The sequence below is a fragment of the Corythoichthys intestinalis genome, chromosome 17, assembly GCF_030265065.1.
Source record: "Corythoichthys intestinalis isolate RoL2023-P3 chromosome 17, ASM3026506v1, whole genome shotgun sequence".
Classification (NCBI taxonomy): Eukaryota; Metazoa; Chordata; class Actinopteri; order Syngnathiformes; family Syngnathidae; genus Corythoichthys; species Corythoichthys intestinalis.
Window position 1 is genome coordinate 28,739,423 of NC_080411.1, and position 20,737 is coordinate 28,760,159.

The following is a 20,737-nucleotide window of genomic DNA, read 5'->3' on the forward strand; positions in this document are numbered from 1 at the left end:
GGTCTTAACAACACCGCAGATTATCCACAGCTTGTTGAAATAATGGAACTAGAAAGAAGCATATCCTGATGAATAGTGCATGTTTTTTCATGGCTAATTTGCAAAAGGTGAAACAGAAGCTCTGTGCGATATAGCGCATCTTGCATCCAAGGTACCCGTATGGAAAAAATCTAGTAAACATTTAATGTTCCAACTTGACCCGTGACCATTTTCCCACACTATCAACATTCTTAACTGTCATGAAACTGTAAATCAAAAGTTTACAATCAGTAATGTTAAGATGTTAAAACGAAACAATAAACCCTCACTATTTGCGAGTTAGCAAACCCTGATGTGAATTGCAATAAATTGTGAGTCATGGACACCCACACCCTTAAGGCCTATAACTGCCTTTATTAATAGTTTCATTCATAGATATTGTATAACCTGATTATGTTCACAAATCACCTTCATATCATTTGTCTATTATTCTTACATTACCCTTAAAACATTTTTGTGTGACATTATATAAGTTGAACCCCTGATTGTACAACAACAAAAAGTGACATCATGGACAAAATGTAGTCACTTAAAACATACTATGGCGTCGACCCTACGAAGTCAATGAGCATTTGTAGCTCGGCGTAGAAGTGACGCATTGCGCTGTAGTGTGCCACCCAGTCACTAGGGGGTGTGTATCCTGATCTTTGTGTGGGTTTGCAGGCTTTCGGGGGGCTTCACATAACACTCCTTGGTTTCTTTACAGGGAACCTCGGATTTAAAAACTTGTAGGCTCTAATAAGCCACAATTGTTCTCTTTTACTAAAATATGTTATTAGAAACATATTATATTATTATTATTATTATTGATATTATCAGGGCTGTCAAAATTATCACATTAACGGCCGGTAATTAATTTTTTAAACGAATCACGTTAAAATATTTGACACATTTAACGCACACGCCCCGTTTAAACAGATTAAAATGACAGCACAGTGTCATGTCCATTTGTTACTTGTGTTTTTTTGTTGTTTTGTCGCCCTCTGCTGGCGCTTGGGTGCGATTAATATTTATGGGTTTCAGCACCATGACCATTGTGTAATTATTGACATCAACAATGGTGAGCTACTAGTTTATTTTTTGTTTGAAAATTTTACAAATTTTATTACAACAAAAACATTTAGAGTGGGTTTAATATAAAATTTCTATAACTTGTACTAACATTTATCTTTTCTCTCCATGGATCGCTTTAACAGAATGTTAATAATGTTAATGCCATCTTGTTGATTTATTGTTATAATAAACAAATACAGCACTTATGTACAGTATGTTGAATGTATATATCAGTCTTGTGTGTTATCTTTCCATTCCAACAATAATTTACAGAAAAATATGGTATATTTATAGATGGTTTGAATTGCGATTAATTACGATTAATTAATTTTTAAGCTGTGATTAACTCGATTAAAAATTTTAATCGTTTGACAGCCCTAATTATTGTACATATATAGATTATTCAAAATCTATAATATTTAGTAAATGTTTTGACCTAAGGAGGGCGCAAAGTTTTACGTGTGCAAAGCACACTGGGGTTGATGACGTGTTTGGGCTGAACTGGGAGAATAGCTGTGCTAGCTAGCAAGCGAAGCTAGTATGACAACTGGCATAATTTTGTCAAATTGTGCTGCTGCTCAGATTGTTTTGTCACAGAGCTGTGGGATGAGTTTCCAACATAGTACCTGTATCCAATTCCAGCTCATCAGCAGTGTCTTTAAACCGATCCTAGGCGGCTTGCCGAGAATTGCCTTGCTGCCATTTGACGGGATATAGTTGCATCATTACCATTTTTTTCGTTTGTCTGCCTCTTACCATGGTTTTTCCTCGTTTTATTTTTTAATTTTTTATTGTTATTATTGATACCGACCGGTCACGAACCGTTTTTGTTGTCTCACTTCTTGCGATCACGTGTTTTTTGTTGGTTCAATAAACCCCTATTGGGATTGCGTCCCTATGTTATTGTTGTCTGCTTGCTGTCTAAAGTGAGCCGCATTTTCTAATTTCATGGTCAAGCCAGCCGCACTTTCTTTTCGCTTGCGTTTCCCTTTCAGGTTTTTACCGCACAGAGACACATAACGCATGTGGGTTGTAGTATGGTTCACTGGTGTCTGTCGCACGAGAAACGCAGGTTTGTCTGCTAGAGACATTCATTTAATTGCTTTTGCTGCTTGTTTTGTGAAATATCGACAGTGCTGTCCTGCTCATCACTTTTCCACTTGGGTTCAAATTGGAAGGGCAGAACCAACGACATGTTTATGGAGCTAAAGAGTGACAGTGTTTTTTTTGTTTTTTTTTTTAACACTGTGGTAGCCCGGCAACGCCGCTCAATGACGTCACCGCTCAGAGTGCATTGCGTTGTCAACAATATAATAACTTATACTAATATTCGTCTTTTAAGAATTACACGTCTTTCTAGCCGTGGTAGCCTTTAATGTAAGAGACTGAGCAGGTGTTTCTCGAGCTGGAGCTCATTGAAATTGAAAAAGAATTGCTTTTACTCTGAATGTTGAAATGCACGAGACACAGAAAATGTTTGTCGAGGTGGTCTGTCCGACTGCTGAACCAGTCTAGTCAGAAAACGGGTAAATTTGCCCCACTTGTTCACTCACTGAGAGGCATGGACAAATAGATGCACTTCTGATATTTCGAATGTCAGCAGGCGGATTTGATTATTTTCTTCGCTGAATTCAACCTTTATTATCACACCAGCATACACACAGCATGCCTGTTGATGACGTAGATGACAATGACATTTCATGTGGACCAATCACAGTCCTTGCCGTTCACGTAGCAATGCGTGACTGTAGCCTCCAACCAGGGTACGCAGTCCACGGCGTCGCCCCGATGCAAAAGAATAAAAGCCCCTTTAGTCTTCTGCCATGTAGTACAATTTTAGTGATGTCTTTACATCCAACTAAGCATCAGGTAAACAAGAGTGAAAAAACTTTTCACATCAGCTTATGACATCACTATATGAAATGCAAAAGTAAATCTGTTCATCTAGCCAAACTGAATTTGTTGTCTTGCCAGTATCAGGAATTTGTGGGTTAACATTTTTTGACTTCTCAGACCCAATGCTGCGCAATAATGGGAAGTGCTTTGCCTTCAAGCCGTTGTGGGCGACACGAATAATAAACACCACAATGAGCCTGTGGTAAAGGCTGAAAGAAGTCATTTTATCCTTCACAGCTGAGACAATGCGAGCATTGAATGGTATGTAGCAAGTTCACTGATCAGTCAGTGGATTGTGGACTTTTTCCCTTTGACTGAATGAGGTCATTGTCCCATTTGTTGAGTTATTCTCAAATATAATTGCAGGCCGATTTTGCGAGATTTGTTCCAATTTCCACTGCAGTTGGATTGCTTGAGTTTTTACTTTAAAAGATTCTTCCTGTGATCCTCCCCTTCCTCTGTACTGCCTCTTAGGCCCCGGCAGGAAGTCTTGAACAATAGGACCCCTCCGTCGGTCCTGCGTGCCGACGCTGAGGATTCAGACATACATGTAATGCACACACGTGTCACCATGTTTAATGTTCGCAGGTGCACAGACGTGTGTGTAACAGAACAGGCACAACGGGGAAAGTAAAGCCATCAACCTTACAAGTCAAGTAACAGCTGGGCTTGTTAGTGTGACGCTAGCTCATTTCAACATTTTACTGTTGGTGTTAGAATTTGGGTTGGGATTTTCCCTTTGTTTATTGTCCTTATAATTGCTTTTTAAAGTATATCACCTGTTGTCAGCCTACACCTTGTGTGTTTCCTATAGGTCTGCCCGCTACCTCTTGTGTTCCGCAAGTGTGGCTTGTTTTCATTACACTCTGTGTGTGGACAAATAAATTCCCTTGTTTACATCCGACTTTTTGGGGTCTTTCTCCATGATGTCCTGTCGCGCTCCTTGCCTCTATCTCCAGTCCCGTATGCAGTCATGTGAAAAAATTAGGTCACCCTATGGAAGCCTGTCTGTTTTTTTAGCATATTTGTTCATATGGATATTTAATGTCAATTTTAACAATCTTGAGAGATTCAAGTAATAGAACTAAACAATTAAAACTGAAAAAAGATATAACTTTCTGTAAAATGTAATTTTAAATACATGCAATTTCTGTTGAGGAATAAATTAGGACACCTCCACATTCAATCCCACTTGAAATGGCTAAAAGAACCCACACAGGGGTATCACATAAGGTGCATTGATTAAAACATCACTACCCAGTGTTTTGAAGGAAGCTTGCCTTATTTAAACCTCACATTTAGTTTGGTGTGCCCCTGACTATTGAAGTGAGAGAAAACACCATGGTGAGATCAAAAGAGCTGTCTGAGGCCTTCAGAAAGATGAATGTAGACACTTATGAGTCTGGTAAGTGATTTCAAAAGATCTCAAAAGAATATAAAATCAGCCATTCTGCTGTACAGAAAATAGTCTACAAGTGAAGGACTTTCAAAACAACTGCCAACATGCCAAGATCTGGCCGTTTAAGCAAATTACCCTGAGAGCAGACCACAAGACGCTAAAAGAAGTCTCCAAAAACCCTAAAATGTCGTCACGGGACCTACAGCAGGCTCTTGCTACTGTTGATATGAAAGTGCATGCCTCTACAATCAGAAAGAGACTTCACAAGTTTAACCTTCTTGGGAGGTGTGCAAGGAGGAAACCTTTGCTCTCCAAGAAGAACATAAAGGCCAGACTGAAGTTTGCTAGAGAGAATCTGGACAAAGACCAGGACTTCTAGAATGATGTTCTTTGGACATATGAATCTCTAAAATTGAATTATTTGGACTCCAGAACAAAGCACATGTTTGGCGTAAACCCAATACAGCACACCAGGAAAAGAACCTTATACCAACTGTGAAGCATGGAGGTAGAAGTGTCATGTTTTGGGGATGCTTTGCTGCAGCAGGACCTGGCAAACTCATGCTCATAGAATCCACCATGAATTCTATCGTGCATCAAAGGGTGCTTGAGGAACATGTGAGATCATCTGTCAAAAACTGGACCCTGCAGCATGACAATGACCCAAAACATACCAGTAAATCCATCAAGGACCGGCTGAAATGGAGAGTCCTGGAATGGCCGAGTCAAAGCCCAGATCTTAATCCCATTGACATGCTGTGGGGTGACTTGAAACGGGCTGTACATGCAAGAAACCCCTCAAACATCTCACAGCTGACAGTATTCTGCGTTGAGGAGTGGGGCAAACTTTTTTTAGACCGATGTCAAAGACTGGTAGATGGCTACGATAAGTGTCTCACTGAAGTTATTTCAGGTAAAGGGGGTAACACTAGCTATTAGGTGGTAGAGTGTTCTTTCTCCTCAGTTAAAATATGCATTTTTGTTGACATACAGTTGTGGTCAAAAGTTTACATACACTTGTGAAGAACATAATGTCATGCCTCTCTTGAGTTTCCAGTTATTTCTACAACTCTGATTTTTCTCTGATAGAGTGATTGGAACAGATACTTCTTTGTCACAAAAAACATTCATGAAGTTTGGTTCTTTTATGACTTTATTATGGGTGAACAGAAAAAAGTGATCAAATCTGCTGGGTCAAAAATATACATACAGCAGCGCTAATATTTGGTAACATGTCCCTTGGCCATTTTCACTTCAATTAGGCGCTTTTGGTAGCCATCCACAAGCTTCTGGCAAGCTTCTGGTTGAATCACTGACCATTGAATCATTGACCACTCCTCGACAGAATTGGTGCAGTTCAGTTAAAATTGATGGGCTCTGACATGGACTTGTTTCTTCAGCATTGTCCACAAGTTCTCAATGGGGTTTAAGTCAGGACTTAGGGAAGGCCATTCGAAAACATTAATTCTAGCCTGATTTAGCCATTCCATTACCACTTTTGATGTGTGTTTGGGGTCATTGTCCTGTTGGAACACCCAACTGCGCCCAAGACCCAATCTTCGGGCTGATGACGTTAGGTTATCTTGAAGAATTTGAAGGTAATCCTCCTTCTTCATTATCCCATTTACTCTCTGTAAAGCACCAGTTCCATTGGCAGCAAAACAGCCCCACAGCATAATACTACCACCACTGTGCTTGACGGTAGGCATGGTGTACTTGCGGTTAAAGGCCTCACCTTTTCTCCTCCAAACATATTGCTGGGCATTGTGGCCAAACAGCTCGATTTTTGTTTCGTCTGACCACAGAACTTTCCTCCAGAAGGTCTTATCTTTGTCCATGTGATCAGCAGCAAACTTCAGTCGAGCCTTAAGGTGCCGCTTTTGGAGCAAGGGCTTCCTTCTTGCACGGCAGCCTCTCAGTCCATGGAGATGCAAAACATACTTGACTGTGGACACTGACACTTGTGTTCCAGCAGCTTCTAATTCTTGGCAGATCTGCTTTTTGGTGATTCTCGGTTGAATCTTCACCCTCCTGACCAATTTTCTCTCAGCAGCAGGTGATAGCTTGCGTTTTCTTCCTGATTGTGGCAGTGACAAAACAGTGCCATGCACTTTATACTTACAAACAATTGTTTGCACTGTTGCTCTTGGGACCTGCAGCTGCTTTGAAATGGCTCCAAGTGACTTTCCTGACTTGTTCAAGTCAATGATTGTTCAAGTCAATAATCACTCACAAGAAATTGCTAATTCGTGTTGCTGTATGTATATTTCTGACCCAGCAGATTTGATCACTTTTTCTGTTAACCCATAATAAAGTCATAAAAGTACCAAACTTCATGAATGTTTTTTGTGACAAAGTATCTGTTCCAATCACTCTATCGGAGAAAAATCAGAGTTGTAGAAATAACTGGAAACTCAAGAGAGCCATGACATTATGTTCTTCACAAGTGTATGTAAACTTTTGACCACAACTGTATTTGGTGTAATGCGTAAAACAGTGTTAATTTTTGTTGTTTACCTGCAATAAAATTACTTCCAGAGATAAAGAAAAACATGATCAGACATTGATATATGAACAATCCTTAATAAAGAACTGAATATTTCATGGGGTGTCCTAATTTTTCACATGACTGTATGCTAGTAGGTTTGCTTTGTTACTTCGTCACATGTTAGTATTTATCGAAAAGAGAAGTTTTTGTAAAAGAGTGCCAGGTCATGTGCCTTGCCTGAGTGATTGTGTTCCTGCGCTTGGGTCCACCTTTCATCGTCCCTCGTTTGCTAGCCCGCAAATGCTGACAGTTGGGTGTTTTGTTTGGGTTCTATGCGAAGTGAGCCAATCGCGGTTAGTAAATATGAAACACTCAGCAGTCGGTAGGACGCCATTCTAGATCATCTGATAGATGGACTATGTTCCCTAGTAGATTCTGCTGTTTCGGTTGGTAACGGCACTTATACTATAGCTTTGAAGTCCATTTGTGAATGATAGTGTTTACTCTATGAACTTAGGTCAATGCACTTACTACCCAGTTTTCCTTACCGAAGGGAGGGGCGTGGGGTCGTCCATTTGAGGGAGGCATTTATTTGTTGAAATGCTTTAATCCTGAGCAGATGAGTAGTTCATGCGCAGATTTTCAGACTCCTCAAACATGTGATTCGATAGGTGCATAAGTCAAAGTGAATTCGATGAGGAGAGCGTGTAGACCTTTTTGATCTCAATCACCATCTGCTTACCAAGGGGAGTGCTTGAGGGCACAAACACAAACGCACACACGCACACCGAATGAGCCGCTGATGCTGAGGTCATGTGAACCCCCTCATTTAGTGCCTTCTCGATTTAACGAACATCCCTTGAGACCTGTCAAACGGAGCCAAACTCAACCTGTTCAACATTAGGTGGTAATGCCCCATAGTATAACATGTTAGTATTAAGTTTAGCATTGCCATTGGCTTGGTACAAATGGTTCACGCCAAACTGTATTTACAATTAAACAGTTAATATTGTAGTTAGTAATGAGAAACAACCAACTGTGATTGGGATTTAACTTGTTTTAATACTTTTGGTTGATTCAAGAAACCAACTAGGTAAAATTTGCCCTTATGAAACTCCTTATTCCTTGAAAAATATTGTTTATTTTACATTTTTGGAAGGATCTAGTTAGTGATGGAGGTATTATTGGGATTCAAACAATTTTGGAGTATGTTTAGTTTGTTTGTTGAGTATGTTTATTTTGGAATGTTAAACACACTCCAGGTCAATTTGAAGCCATATTGGCACCAATTCTGCATGGCTTGATAAAAGTGATTTGTAACACAAATTTGGAATGAAACTTGGATTTATTGAGGTTTTATTTTTATTGTGTGGGGTCCTTTAGGCCCACATTATTCCTGAATGCCAGAGGAGGTTTAAAATGTTAGTTGACTTGTTTTGTCTTTAATGCAACTTTGTCGTTACACAATTCCTTAGTGCAACTGGTCTTTATCCGCACATTGTAAATAACACGGCATTATTAATAAAACAACTCAATAAAAAGAGCTCTGAGGGTTCAAAGGTCAGTTTTTAGGGGGGAGCCACTGCGTGCATGCCTCACTACATACACAAAGCATCTTTTTCTCAAACCCCCGCCTACGCCAGATGTCACCGTGTGAGATACTGGGGAATATGATCCCTTGCAGTCTTGATGGCGGCTTGACACGCCAAGAATGTGTTGTCATGTGTTGTTCGCCGAGACAACTTTGTTTGCGCCCACGTGCCTCTCACCGTACATGGTAATACAGTATATACAGTGGGGGAAATAAGTATTTAGTCAACCACCAATTGTGCAAGTTCTCCCACTTGAAAAGATTAGAGAGGCCTGTAATTGTCAACATGAGTAAACCTCAACCATGAGAGACACAATGTGAAAAAAAAAAAAAAACAGAAAATCACATTGTTTGATTTTTAAAGAATTTATTCCAAATTAGAGTGGAAAATAAGTATTTGGTCACCTACAAACAAGCAAGATTTCTGACTGTCAAAGAAGTCGAACTTCTTCTAACGAGGTCTAACGAGGCTCCACTCGTTTTCTGTATTAATGGCACCTGTTTTAACTCAATATCGGTATAAGAGACACCTGTCCACAACTGTAGTCAGTCACAGTCCAAACTCCACTATGGCCTAGACCAAAGAGCTGTCGAAGGACACTAGAGACAAAATTGTAGACCTGCACCAGGCTGGGAAGACTGAATCTGCGATAGGTAAAATGCTTGGTGTAAAGAAATCAACTGTGGGAGCAATTTGAGAAAATATAATTCATACAAGACCACTGATAATCTCCCTCGATCTGGGGCTCCATGCAAGATCTCACCCCGTGGCGTCAAAATGATTACAAGAATGGTGAGCAAAAATCCCAGAACCACACAGGGGGACCTAGTGAATGACCTACAGACAGCTGGGACCACAGTAACAAAGGCTACTATCAGTAACACAATGCGCCGCCAGGGACTCGAATCCTGCACTGCCAGACGTGTCCCCCTGCTGAAGAAAGTACATGTCCAGGCCCGTCTGCGGTCCGCTAGAGAGCATTTGGATGATCCAGAAGAGGACTGGGAGAATGTTTTATGGTCAGATGAAACCAAGATGGAACTTTTTGGTAGAAACACAGGTTTACTTGTTTGGAGGAAAAAGAATACTATATTGCACCATACCCACTGTGAAGCATTGGGGTGGAAACATCATGCTTTGGGGCTGTTTTTTCTGCGAAGGGACCAGGACAGCTGATCTGTGTAAAGGAAAGAATGAATGGGGCCATGTATCAAGAGATTTTGAGTGAAAATCTCCTTCGATCAGCAAGGGCATTGAAAATGAGTCGTGGCTGGGTCTTTCAGCATGACAATGATCCTAAACACACAGCCAGGGCAACAAAGGAGTGGCTTCGAAAGAAGCATTTCAAGGTCCTGGAGTGGCCAAGCCAGTCTCCAGATCTCAACCCCATAGAAAATCTGTGGAGGGAGTTGAAAGTCGGTGTTGCCCAATGACAGCCCCAAAACATTACTGCTCTAGAGGAGATCCGCATGGAAGAATGGGCCAAAATACCAGCAACAGTGTGTGAAAAGCTTGTGAAGAGTTACAGAAAACGTTTGGCCTCCGTTATTGCCAACAAAGGGTACATAACAAAGTATTGAGATGAACTTTTGTTATTGAACAAATACTTATTAACTGAAATAAGTGTCAAAGTGTGTTTACTTATTCCACTACGGATTGGGGAACGGATTTATATAAACAAACTTTACTGAATAACATTTAACCATGGAGACCCTAAATTAAAAAGGTAATGGTTTCTAACAAATAAAATTTGAACAGTGACTGAAGATGTACATTTACTGAATTTCAAATGAGAGGAGGCAGCTACTTGGGAGCATGGGTTTGTGTTAATAAAATGCTACCTTTGCATAAATCCTCCTGACTACCAGTAGTTGAACTTTGTTCCCTATATTCAACAGTTTCAAGTGTATCAGCATTTATGTGCCATATGCGTGTGGTGTGACTGATGTCACGTTAGTATCACAAAGGCTGCACTTGGAAGCAGTGTCATTATTTATTCATTATTATAGTGTTTATGCATTATTTTCCGAATTATCAGAGGTCTAAGAAATGCACCATTTGCATAATTAATGAAATTTTCAACCGTATTACATTTAAAGGACATTTTGTTTTTAGTTAAAGGGGGATGAAGGAGAGACTTTCTCGTAGGCACCTTCTAACTGTCTGATTGCATTACTCTAACCCACTTAATATAATCTCAGGGATTAGTATCATTTCTCGTATTTACTGTTTGACTGTTTGTATTACTCTAACACACCCAATATAAAATAAATAGCACTTATACCATGGTTTAAGGAAAACAAGCAGAATATAGGGCATAAGAGATAAACAATGCCTTCTTATCACAGAAGCCCAACGTGTACGTCATGCAGCTGACTGAGCAAGATTGACGCTGACAAGCCCGTGTCTGCAGTCAGTTCTCCCGGCCAGTCCAGAACAAATGGTGGGACGCCCTGTCCCAAAACAAGGAAAACAAACGCCCGATATCCAAATGATAACACTGACAAGACTCCAACCTTTGACGCTGAGGTGGCAAAATCCACAACCCTCATTGCCCTGACAACAGTAACTCCTGAATCCTCCTATCCAATCCACAAACAGACAATAATCTTAAACAACACCCAAACACACCCTTCTTCCTGCCCATGGCCCGCCCAGCGAGAGCCTACAAAAGACTGAATGTTTAACTAAGCGTTGTCATTTTTTCTTGGGAACCTTTTGTTGACTTCTGATATGGTTACCTTGGAACAAGTTTGCCTCCTTGCCGGAGTCTGTGCCTGTTTCGCCTTTCTGTTTGATCACCGTCGATCCGAATAAATTGTCAGCTTGTTCTCGGTGAGCCTTCTTTAAACCTTTCAAAATGGAGTCAGTACAAAGGGTTAAGACTAAGGTGAACACGCAGGGTTTGGCCTTCTGGCCGGATTGCCGGCCCGGCTCATTGGAACTGCGCCAGCGCGGATCCGGCGGTCTGGCTGGAAGGCCAGATTCCTTCAGGGACGATTAAATGAAAAAAATGATAAATAGGTATCACAAGCATTTAATGTCAAGCAAAACTTAACTATCACACAAAACATCAATATTTTTGTCAATACTAAACATTATTAACTCATTCACTCTCAGTCATTTTCACCGGTGGAACCCCCTTCGCTCCCGGCCGTTTTACTGGATTTTGACTGATTTTGCAAGGCCCACAGAAATTTCTGTTCTATTGCTATATAAACATGGAACCCACCAAAAGAAAGATTAGACTCTTTTCTTTCAGCAGGAAAAAAAGTTAGTTCATATCTTTTTCCATTCTTTAGAAATCAGCATTAGAGAATAGCTTAGTTTGAGCAATTTTCCAATTTCTAATGAAAAAAAACGAGAAATTGAGCTTTTTGTAAAAGCATACATTTCAAACATAACTTTGACTTTAACACAGTAATTTTTTGCTTTTTGACATCCCCAACATCTGAATAATGTTTTCATTCTACAAAATAACATAAACAACAAGACAAATAGAGCTTTTGATAGCAAAGTAACAATTAAGATACACATAACTAAACTATTGAACTGGGAGATGACGCTGTTGTGGCTGCGACAGCCGGGGTGAACTTTTACTTCATAGCCGCCTGTCTCATCAAGATGGATTGTTTTTTTAGTCTTTCTTTTGCGGTGAACACTGCCTTGTGGCAGAGTTCGCCTGGGGAACTTGTGTTCCTGGGGGGAACTGGTTTGGCCGTGCGCGATTCCGGCTGAGTCTCGGGACACTGGAGGGTGCGGGGGACGCAAGCGGCTGAGCACGGCGGCGCGGGCTCTGCTCGGCGAGCAGCACGGACTCAACGGCATCGTCCGCAGCACTGGTCGTCCCGGTTGTTCTGCTCGGTCGTCTGCCGCCTAGCATCCTGGGCGTCCATTTGGTCGTCTTCCGCCGGCGCCCCGGCTGTGCGGCCCGGCCGTTCGTTCCGTTGAATCGGGTTGCGGGTCTTACCAAATGCGCTACTGCTCTCCAGTGGCCAGTTTTATTGCTTTAAAATGGATTTTCAGCATTGTGCTTTGGAGCTAAGTTACATCAGAATCTAGAGATGTCTCTTGTGAAAAAAAACGTAAAAGACATATTTGGGACACTGAAACAATTAAAAATAAAACGTATTTATACATTTTTGGGAGCAAATGAGTTAATGGTGTCTTCAGTGTCATGTAACATTAAACGTGAGCCCTGTATGATGAGCTTCCTACAGGACGGCATTGCTTTCAAGGAAAAAAATAACTGGAAACTCATAGTTCCTTTTTGGTCTTCATAAACAATTGAGTCCGCCTCATAATGTAGTCGCCATTGTTAGACTAGAAGAGTGTAATGTGTCTACAAGAGAACTAGGGAGTTGTCCCGTGTGAAATCACTTCCTTGATCGCTCATTCACTCCCTTTTTATGATTAGTTGTAAACTCAGCCATGTACAGGAAACTGAGAATTCCATTATTTGTCCTTAAAAGACATCATGACCCATATCACCACTTCAGAAAAAATAAATGTGTAGCTCAATTGGATGCCCTTTACCCTTCAGAAAATGAGTAATTAGTTATGAGAATAAAGTAGAAGGTTACCTTATGAAAGATGCTGCAATTTGGGGAAAAAAAGTAGAAAAGATTGAAAATGTTGAGGCAAAAGTGGTAACATTACTCACAAAATCCTTAAGTGGTAATACTGTAATCAAAATAAAGTCCGGTAAGACAGGCAAAATGTCATTTACAGAAAAACTACTACACCTGATTCATTTGAGAGTTGAGACCATTTATTTCTGCATTGATTGCTCATCAAAAATACTGTAAGTCATTCTTTCACTCAGTGGGGGCTGCTTGGTTCCCACTGCAATGGCCAAGCATGCTGTTCGAGATGGAAACGATTATTTATGTCAAATAGACATACATTACACATTCCAGTGCCATTCTTATGAATAAAAATCAAAGTCAAGCACTGTACCTTCTGCCTGTTTTTTTGCCCACATATGACCCTTGACAAGTGTCGGGGGAGCTTAGGAGCAACAATGCCTGATTATGCTTCACATCCGCAGTTAAACAAAAGGAGTTACGCTTGTCTACTGCGGATAGAGACAAATGATGCACCACTTTTTACAGAAACGGCAGGATGTTGGCCTATTTGTCAGTATCCAGGATGTATGTAACTGAAGCCCTGAGTCAGTGTTGATGGAGTCAAAGGGGTCAAGACCCAACGCTGCTCCTTCGTAGAGAGAAGTCTAGTGAAGCTCAATGTCCTGTCAGCCACAAATGGTCGATTGATCCCGTTAATTGATGCCCATGTGTTTACATTGTTGCTGTTAGTGGCCCTCGGGGGGACTAGAGTTGGGCTTTGAAGCTGGTTGGATAATTTATACCCTCATGTTTACAGGGTGGAATCCAGGAGTTGTAACTCTTCAAGGAATCAGACTCAAGGTTCCTGTTCTGTCTTATTACTGCAATGTCAAGTCTTGTCAACATTTTGGTCCAAATTTTTAGAAATCTGGGAAAAAGATGGCAGCGTCATCAGATTTTGAATCATGTGCTGTTTTTCACTAGCATGCAAAGAAAAGATTTACCAAGTTTCTTGAGCATAAAGTGTCTCTGCTAGTTAGTGTCAGTTTGTAGTTAGTGCATTGTATAAAATCGTACTTTTAAAGAAATTTAAAAACACATGCTAGCATTAGTCTTCGCATTTCCCAGTTCCGAAAAAATATTTTAACCTAATCAGAATTTAGATGGGTCTGAATGAAAAATGTTTTTTTTCCCCCGCATGTTTGAGTTAGGTGTCCTTAACCCTTTGTAGGGCACTCATTGGCAGCCATTGACAGTGCTAAGCATCAAATACATTTTATATCGGAGAGGCTGGCAGCGAATAATCACTGCCAACCCTCCCAGTCAAAATGGATTGGATGTCTAATGCCGTCAAAGACATTTAGAGATGAGCATTTACAAACAGGACGTTTTTTTAATTACCACAAACAGTCAGTTTTTCTATAAAGGGTTCTAATGGAAATGGTAACACTTTATTTGACTGCGGTGTCATAAAGCTGTCATAAGACCTTCACAATTATGATATGACACTGCCATGAACATTAATGAATGCTTATGACAGATATCATTAAGTGTCACCAGGAAAATTTTGTCACTAACTCCATTTATGCTCAGCCCGCATCTTTTACATCCATTCTAAAGGGAGATAATTTGCCAAATGACACTTAATGACATCTGTCATAAGCATTCATTAATGCTCATGACAGTGTCATGTCATAATTTTTTTTTTTTTTTTAATTTGTTTTTTGTTGTTTTCCAGTCACATATTAAGTTGAGCATCCATTTCTAAGCAGTGGAATCAAACTTGCGAACTATGTGACAATGTATAAAAGAACAATACACCCCAAGACAGAAAATACAAATCAAACGGAAAAAAAAAAAACATTCATGCAAACACAAAAACTCATGTTCATGTGGGTATGATGAGCTGGTGAACGGTTACATCGTGCACATGTAGGGGCAACCCCTTTATAAATCCTAGACGTCATGTCATAATTATGACAAGTGTCATCTGGCAAATTTTGGCACTAACTCCATTTATGCTCAGCCTGCATCTTTTACATCCATTCTAAAGTGATGTAATTTGCCGGATGACACTTGATGACATTTGTCATAAGCATTCATTAATGCTCTTGACAGTGTCATACCATAATTATGACAGTATTATGACAGTCTTATGACACCACTGTCAAATAATGTCACTGTCAAATGCTGTTTATTAGCAAGGAGCCTGTACCGTGCATATTCGACATTTGACATTTGAAGGAACTTATTCAGTCAGATCTAGTGCTTTGCACCTTTCCTGTGAAATTTGAAGGCAATTACATAATCTTCACGGTTGGGGCGTCAAAGTACTCACAGATTTCCGCCATTCGAGCAGTTTGGTCCCTCTACCATTTTAATCCCTTGGCACCTATCGTGCCCACTTTGTCACTATCTGTTTCAATTCAAAATGCATTTGAGAATGCAAATGTATTCCTCTAATAAAAGCATTTTCGTGCAAATTTGCTAAAGGTAAATTCAAGTATCAAGTGGATTACTGTACTTCCTCTTTCCATGGAGGATGACACGTCAGCGGGTTACGTAACCTTGAATCTGTTGTGGTAGCGATGTCTCCATTGATGTCATCTCGACTTCTTGAGCCCATATATTTCATTTTGCAGTGTTTCCTTGAAATCCACTCCCCACCTAATCCTTGCAACTCTCATATGTTCTGGCCCATTTGACGTTTGGATTATACTTTAGAATTAATTGATGGTGTCCTGTGAAATAGAAGCATAGACACAAATATATGATAGGAGTGGTTTGGAATGAGTGTTGATCAAAAAGAGAGGTTACCAAGGGTGAAGTGAAGCAATGTTCCTCATGCTTATCTTGGTCTGGTTAATGTTGGCGTTAAAAGCATCTGCGAGGAAGGGTCTGCTTTTTTTCATGCCGACTTGACACAGGACTCGCTTGTTAGCCCCCAGTGGCATCACTAAGTTGTGCCACTAACACGACCATGAGAAAGTGGTATCCGCTTACCATGTTGGTGGTCTGTAAAACAGGCAAGGAGTTATGTTGTATTAGTGTTAATGTGCTCTTACATATAGCTGTCAGCTGCTGTCTCCTGTTAAAATGACAAATGTTACAGAAATTAAGTCTTTTCTTAGGTACAAGATTGTTTCAAAAATGTTTGGTACAAAACGTGACAGTGAAGTAATATTATGCAAAAGTCCAAACATCAGGAAAAAATGTTTTAAAATTATCATATCATAAATTTATACTACAATTTCTGACAAAGAGACATGAAATTATGAGAACTGGCGTCATGTTACAAAAAGTATTGGGGCGGATTTTAGATCAACAACAACATTATTTCTAGAAAGAAATAAGGGGGTTTTAAGTTGTAGTTATATATATATATATATATATATATATATATATATATATATATATATGCCGGAAAATACAGAAGAGACTGAAAAAGCAGGTTCTCCTCTTGCACTCCTCTTTAAAAGAAACTGCAGTATTTTAAGCCAAAACAACTGTTGTGTTTGATAGAACAATATGTCTATATGCTGCCATAGCAGATTCATGGCACATGAAGCCCCCAAACTATTTTCAATTTGTCCGTTTTACCCTGAAAACCCCCGTTTACAGACTTCGCGCAACCGCTTTTGTTTCAACCTAGCCATAAAAAGAAGGTAAGCAATTATATTTATTATTCAAAATGTCTGTCATTTTTAGCTTAGAATCATTAATTGATGTGTAATATTTAGTTTGAAAAAAATACAACAACTTAAAAAAATTATTCACTCGCATATTTTAAACTTTTAAACAAATTACGTCACAATGAAAAATCTGGCGTCTGTAAAAAAGTCACGGATATCTACCTCATAACTATCGCTTAACTCTTTTTTGTTACTGTCGTATTTCCCCCGATATGTTAGATGATAAATAATTGATCCAAACAAAGAAAAATTGAAAAATAACGTTTAAAAGGGTAACTATATGAAAAAGAAAATCTCAACCGCTCCTTGTTGTCTGCGATTTCTGCATCGCGACCCTTGTTGTATCACCGTGTTTCTTCCATAAAATCCCCCCAAAAATCTGGCTGTGGCCATTCACAGCTGTGTCTTGACACTCGGTGATACATGCTACATGGAGTTTTTGGATCGAAACAAGGTACTATAAGTACGCGATAATATCTCGTCTTTAATTCTGCTCTCGCCTCCTCTCGCCTCCAGTTAGGGTTTTGCTGTTTAAAAAGTTTAAAAATTATTTTCTTTTTTATAATGCCCTCCTGTTCAAATTTTTTCTTCCCCCATAAAATTGAGATTTTAAGCTTTCCAAAGATGTATCACACATGGATATAGGACAATTTTGAAAATTGGCCAAATTTGGGGTTGAGAGCGGAACTTCAAGCCACCTGACTGAATGTTTTCCGCCATATATTAGGGCTGTCAAATGATTACAATTTTTAATCGAGTTAATCACAGCTTAAAAATTAATTAATTGTAATTATTCACAATTCAAACCATCTCTAAAATATGCTAAAATATACATTCATCATACTGTACATAAGTACTGTATTTGTTTATTATAACAATAAATCCAAAAGATGGCATTAACATTAACATTCTTTCTGTTAGTGATTGATATACACCACAAGGTGTCAATAGCGAGTTTTAAATTAACTTAGAAATCAAGCCAAATAGTGTGTTTTGTCCCTCGACTGACGCTGTAGTTCCCTGTTTACTGGTCCATACATTGTACCTCACGGTCATTTGAGTGCTGGCTTCACAACGTACAAGACCTCTGATAGTTTGTATATTGTGACAAAATATTGCCATCCAGTTTATTTGTTGAACTAAACGAAATGTTTGAATAGAGTTTGACTAAAGTCTGAGTAAGTTTTATGTGTATTTTGCGTAGCTATTTTGAATGGGAATGCCAGTTCTCTTTGCGCTGTTGTTTAACTGTGTGAGAATAGGGCCTCATTAATAAGGATTGAAGTGCTTTTCTTTTTGTAAACATTATTTTTTGTTTAAGAGGTATTATTTTTGTTGTCCTTTCACTAAATAATACTTATGTTTGTAGTTGCTGAAGCTTATGCCAATAAACGGCGCTGTCCAATGAACGCCTGTGTCCACTCGCCTTTTGTGTAGGGCTGTCAAACGATTAAAAATTTTAATCGAGTTAATCACAGCTTAAAAATTAATTAATTGTAATTAATCGCAATTCAAACCATCTCTAAAATATGCCATCTTTTTCCGTAAATTATTGTTGGAATGGAAAGATAAGACACAATACGGATTTATACATTCAACATATTGTACATAAGTACTGTATTTGTTTATTAAGATAATAAATCAACAAGATGGCATTAACATTATTAACATTCTGTTAAAGCGATCCATGGATAGAAAGACTTGTACTGTAGTTCTTAAAACATAAATGTTAGTACAAGTTATAGAAATTTTATATTAAACTCCTCTTAATGTTTTCGTTTTAATAAAATTTGTAAAATTTTCAATCAAAAAATAAACTAGTAGTTCGCCATTGTTGATGTCAATAATTACACAATGCTCATGGTGCTGAAACCCATAAGACAACATACCTGCCCACTCGAAGTAATGGTGTCCACACGTTGTTGTTTTTTTTATTTAAAAGACACGAAAACGCGAAAATAAAATATATTTAAATTAAAAATATTATAAAAACAGTAAATTAAAGTAGACGTCCCACAATGTTTGCCGTTTTGAATATTTAATAGCAGCGACTGCACATGCCCAAAATGACATGTGCGAGTGCTGACATTATTGGAGCAAGAGTATTCAATTCACATGGTTGCTGAGCAATCCCCACAATCGAATCATTCTGCTTTGGAGGCCGGAATCAACAGTTTGCGTTTTCGCCATCAATTTTCGCTGTCACTGTGTAAAAGCAAGGCCATTCCGCAACACAATCGTGGTGTTGGAGGTTTACCATATAAACGAACTCTTAGATTAAATGCCCCCCAAAAGCTTTAATATGAGAGTTTGCTTTTTTTCATCAAAAAATTCCGAAAAGTATTATAAGAGTATTATCTTGACCTAAAAGTTCTTTTTTTGTGCCAGTATGCGTGTAAACTTCAGATACACAAAGGCGTGCATCTGCAGAAGGTAGCAGAGATTGCCACAACTTCCACTCACCATACTGAGTCTGAGAGTCAATTGACTTATTTGCTCAGTACAGAAGAAACATTCGTTAATTCATCTTCTGAACCACTGATTCTCACGAGGGTAGGGGTGCTGGAGCTTATTCTAGATTCCAATGGAAAGGAAGCAGGGTACACCCTGTACTGGTTGCAGCCAGTCGCAGTGCGCGTAGAGGCAGACAACAATCCATGCACACACTCACATCTCCGAACAATTTACTATGCATGTTTGGGGTTTTTGTGGGAGGACGCCGGAGCACCCAGAGAGAATCCGCTATGGCACAGGGAGAACATGCAAACTCCACACAGTGAGGCTGGAAACGGGACTGAACCAACGATCTCAGAACTGTGAGGCAGACGTTCTAACCACTCTGTCCCAATGTCGCCCCGAAAGAAACAGTACAGTAAATCAAAATACTACATCATTCCGCAGGGGGAAAAAATAGGAGTGGGAACCTCTTGGAACCTCATGATACGATACGATTCTCGATACAAAGCTCACAATAACGATGATCTGACTATATGGCGATACAATGATTATCGATACATTGGTCAGAAAATCATTCTAGGATATTCTAAAAACAACTAATAAACAGAAAAACAAAGCTTCTGCTGTGAATTGGAATGAGTTTATCACTTGTAGACGTCCAATCCATTTGAACTGGGAGGGTGGCCCACTTCAAACGGTGGCAGCCAATGCCAGGCAATGAGGTAATTTTGGGCCATTTAAGGTCATTTTCCTGTTGATTTTCAGTTACTACCTGTTGATTTTGGGGTATTTTATGGGTCTCTTCCTGTTTGAGTTACAGAACAGGAAGTGACCTGGGAATCACCCAAACGAATAGGCAGTGACTTAAACTCAACAGAAAATCACCTGTAAATGCAGACCCGTGCCGCCCATAAGGCGATTTAGGCAACCGCCTAAGGGCGTACCAGCGTCCAAAAAGGCGTCAAGAAAAAATATTCAAATAATATTTGATGATAGCAGCATTCAAAAAATTATACAAAATAATGAAACAAAAGAACAACAAAACCGTTCATAATAAGTCTTTAAATAATAATGAAATCATTTTTCTAGTGTGCCTTCTGCCCGTTTCACTTTTTCCTGTGATGCGATAATTTCACCACGGACCCTAGTCTCACTCACCACCCATCAGACCAGCGAGCTACCTGAAGGTGCTATTTTTAGCCTCCGTAATTGAGCGACGTTACGGTGGCAGGTCAACTTCATGAAAAGATAAAAGCCCTCTGGGTCAGAAGAAAAAGAAAGAAGACAGCAACGACGTGAAGAAAAAGAGAGGTTTGTTGTGATGATTTTTTTCAACAGCATAAGCACGTAGATTTAGCGCAACTGCAAGCTAGCGGTTATTTACATAGAGCTTATATGACTTAGTGCTAAAGCAAAATTATATTTTATCAGCCAGGCTGTTGTTTTAGAAATATTTTCAGTATTCAGCCAGCTGTGGATTAGTTTCAGTTAAATTTACTCCCCCTCCAATTTTAGAGAAATTTGGACAAAGTATATGGGAGACTAAAATTGTC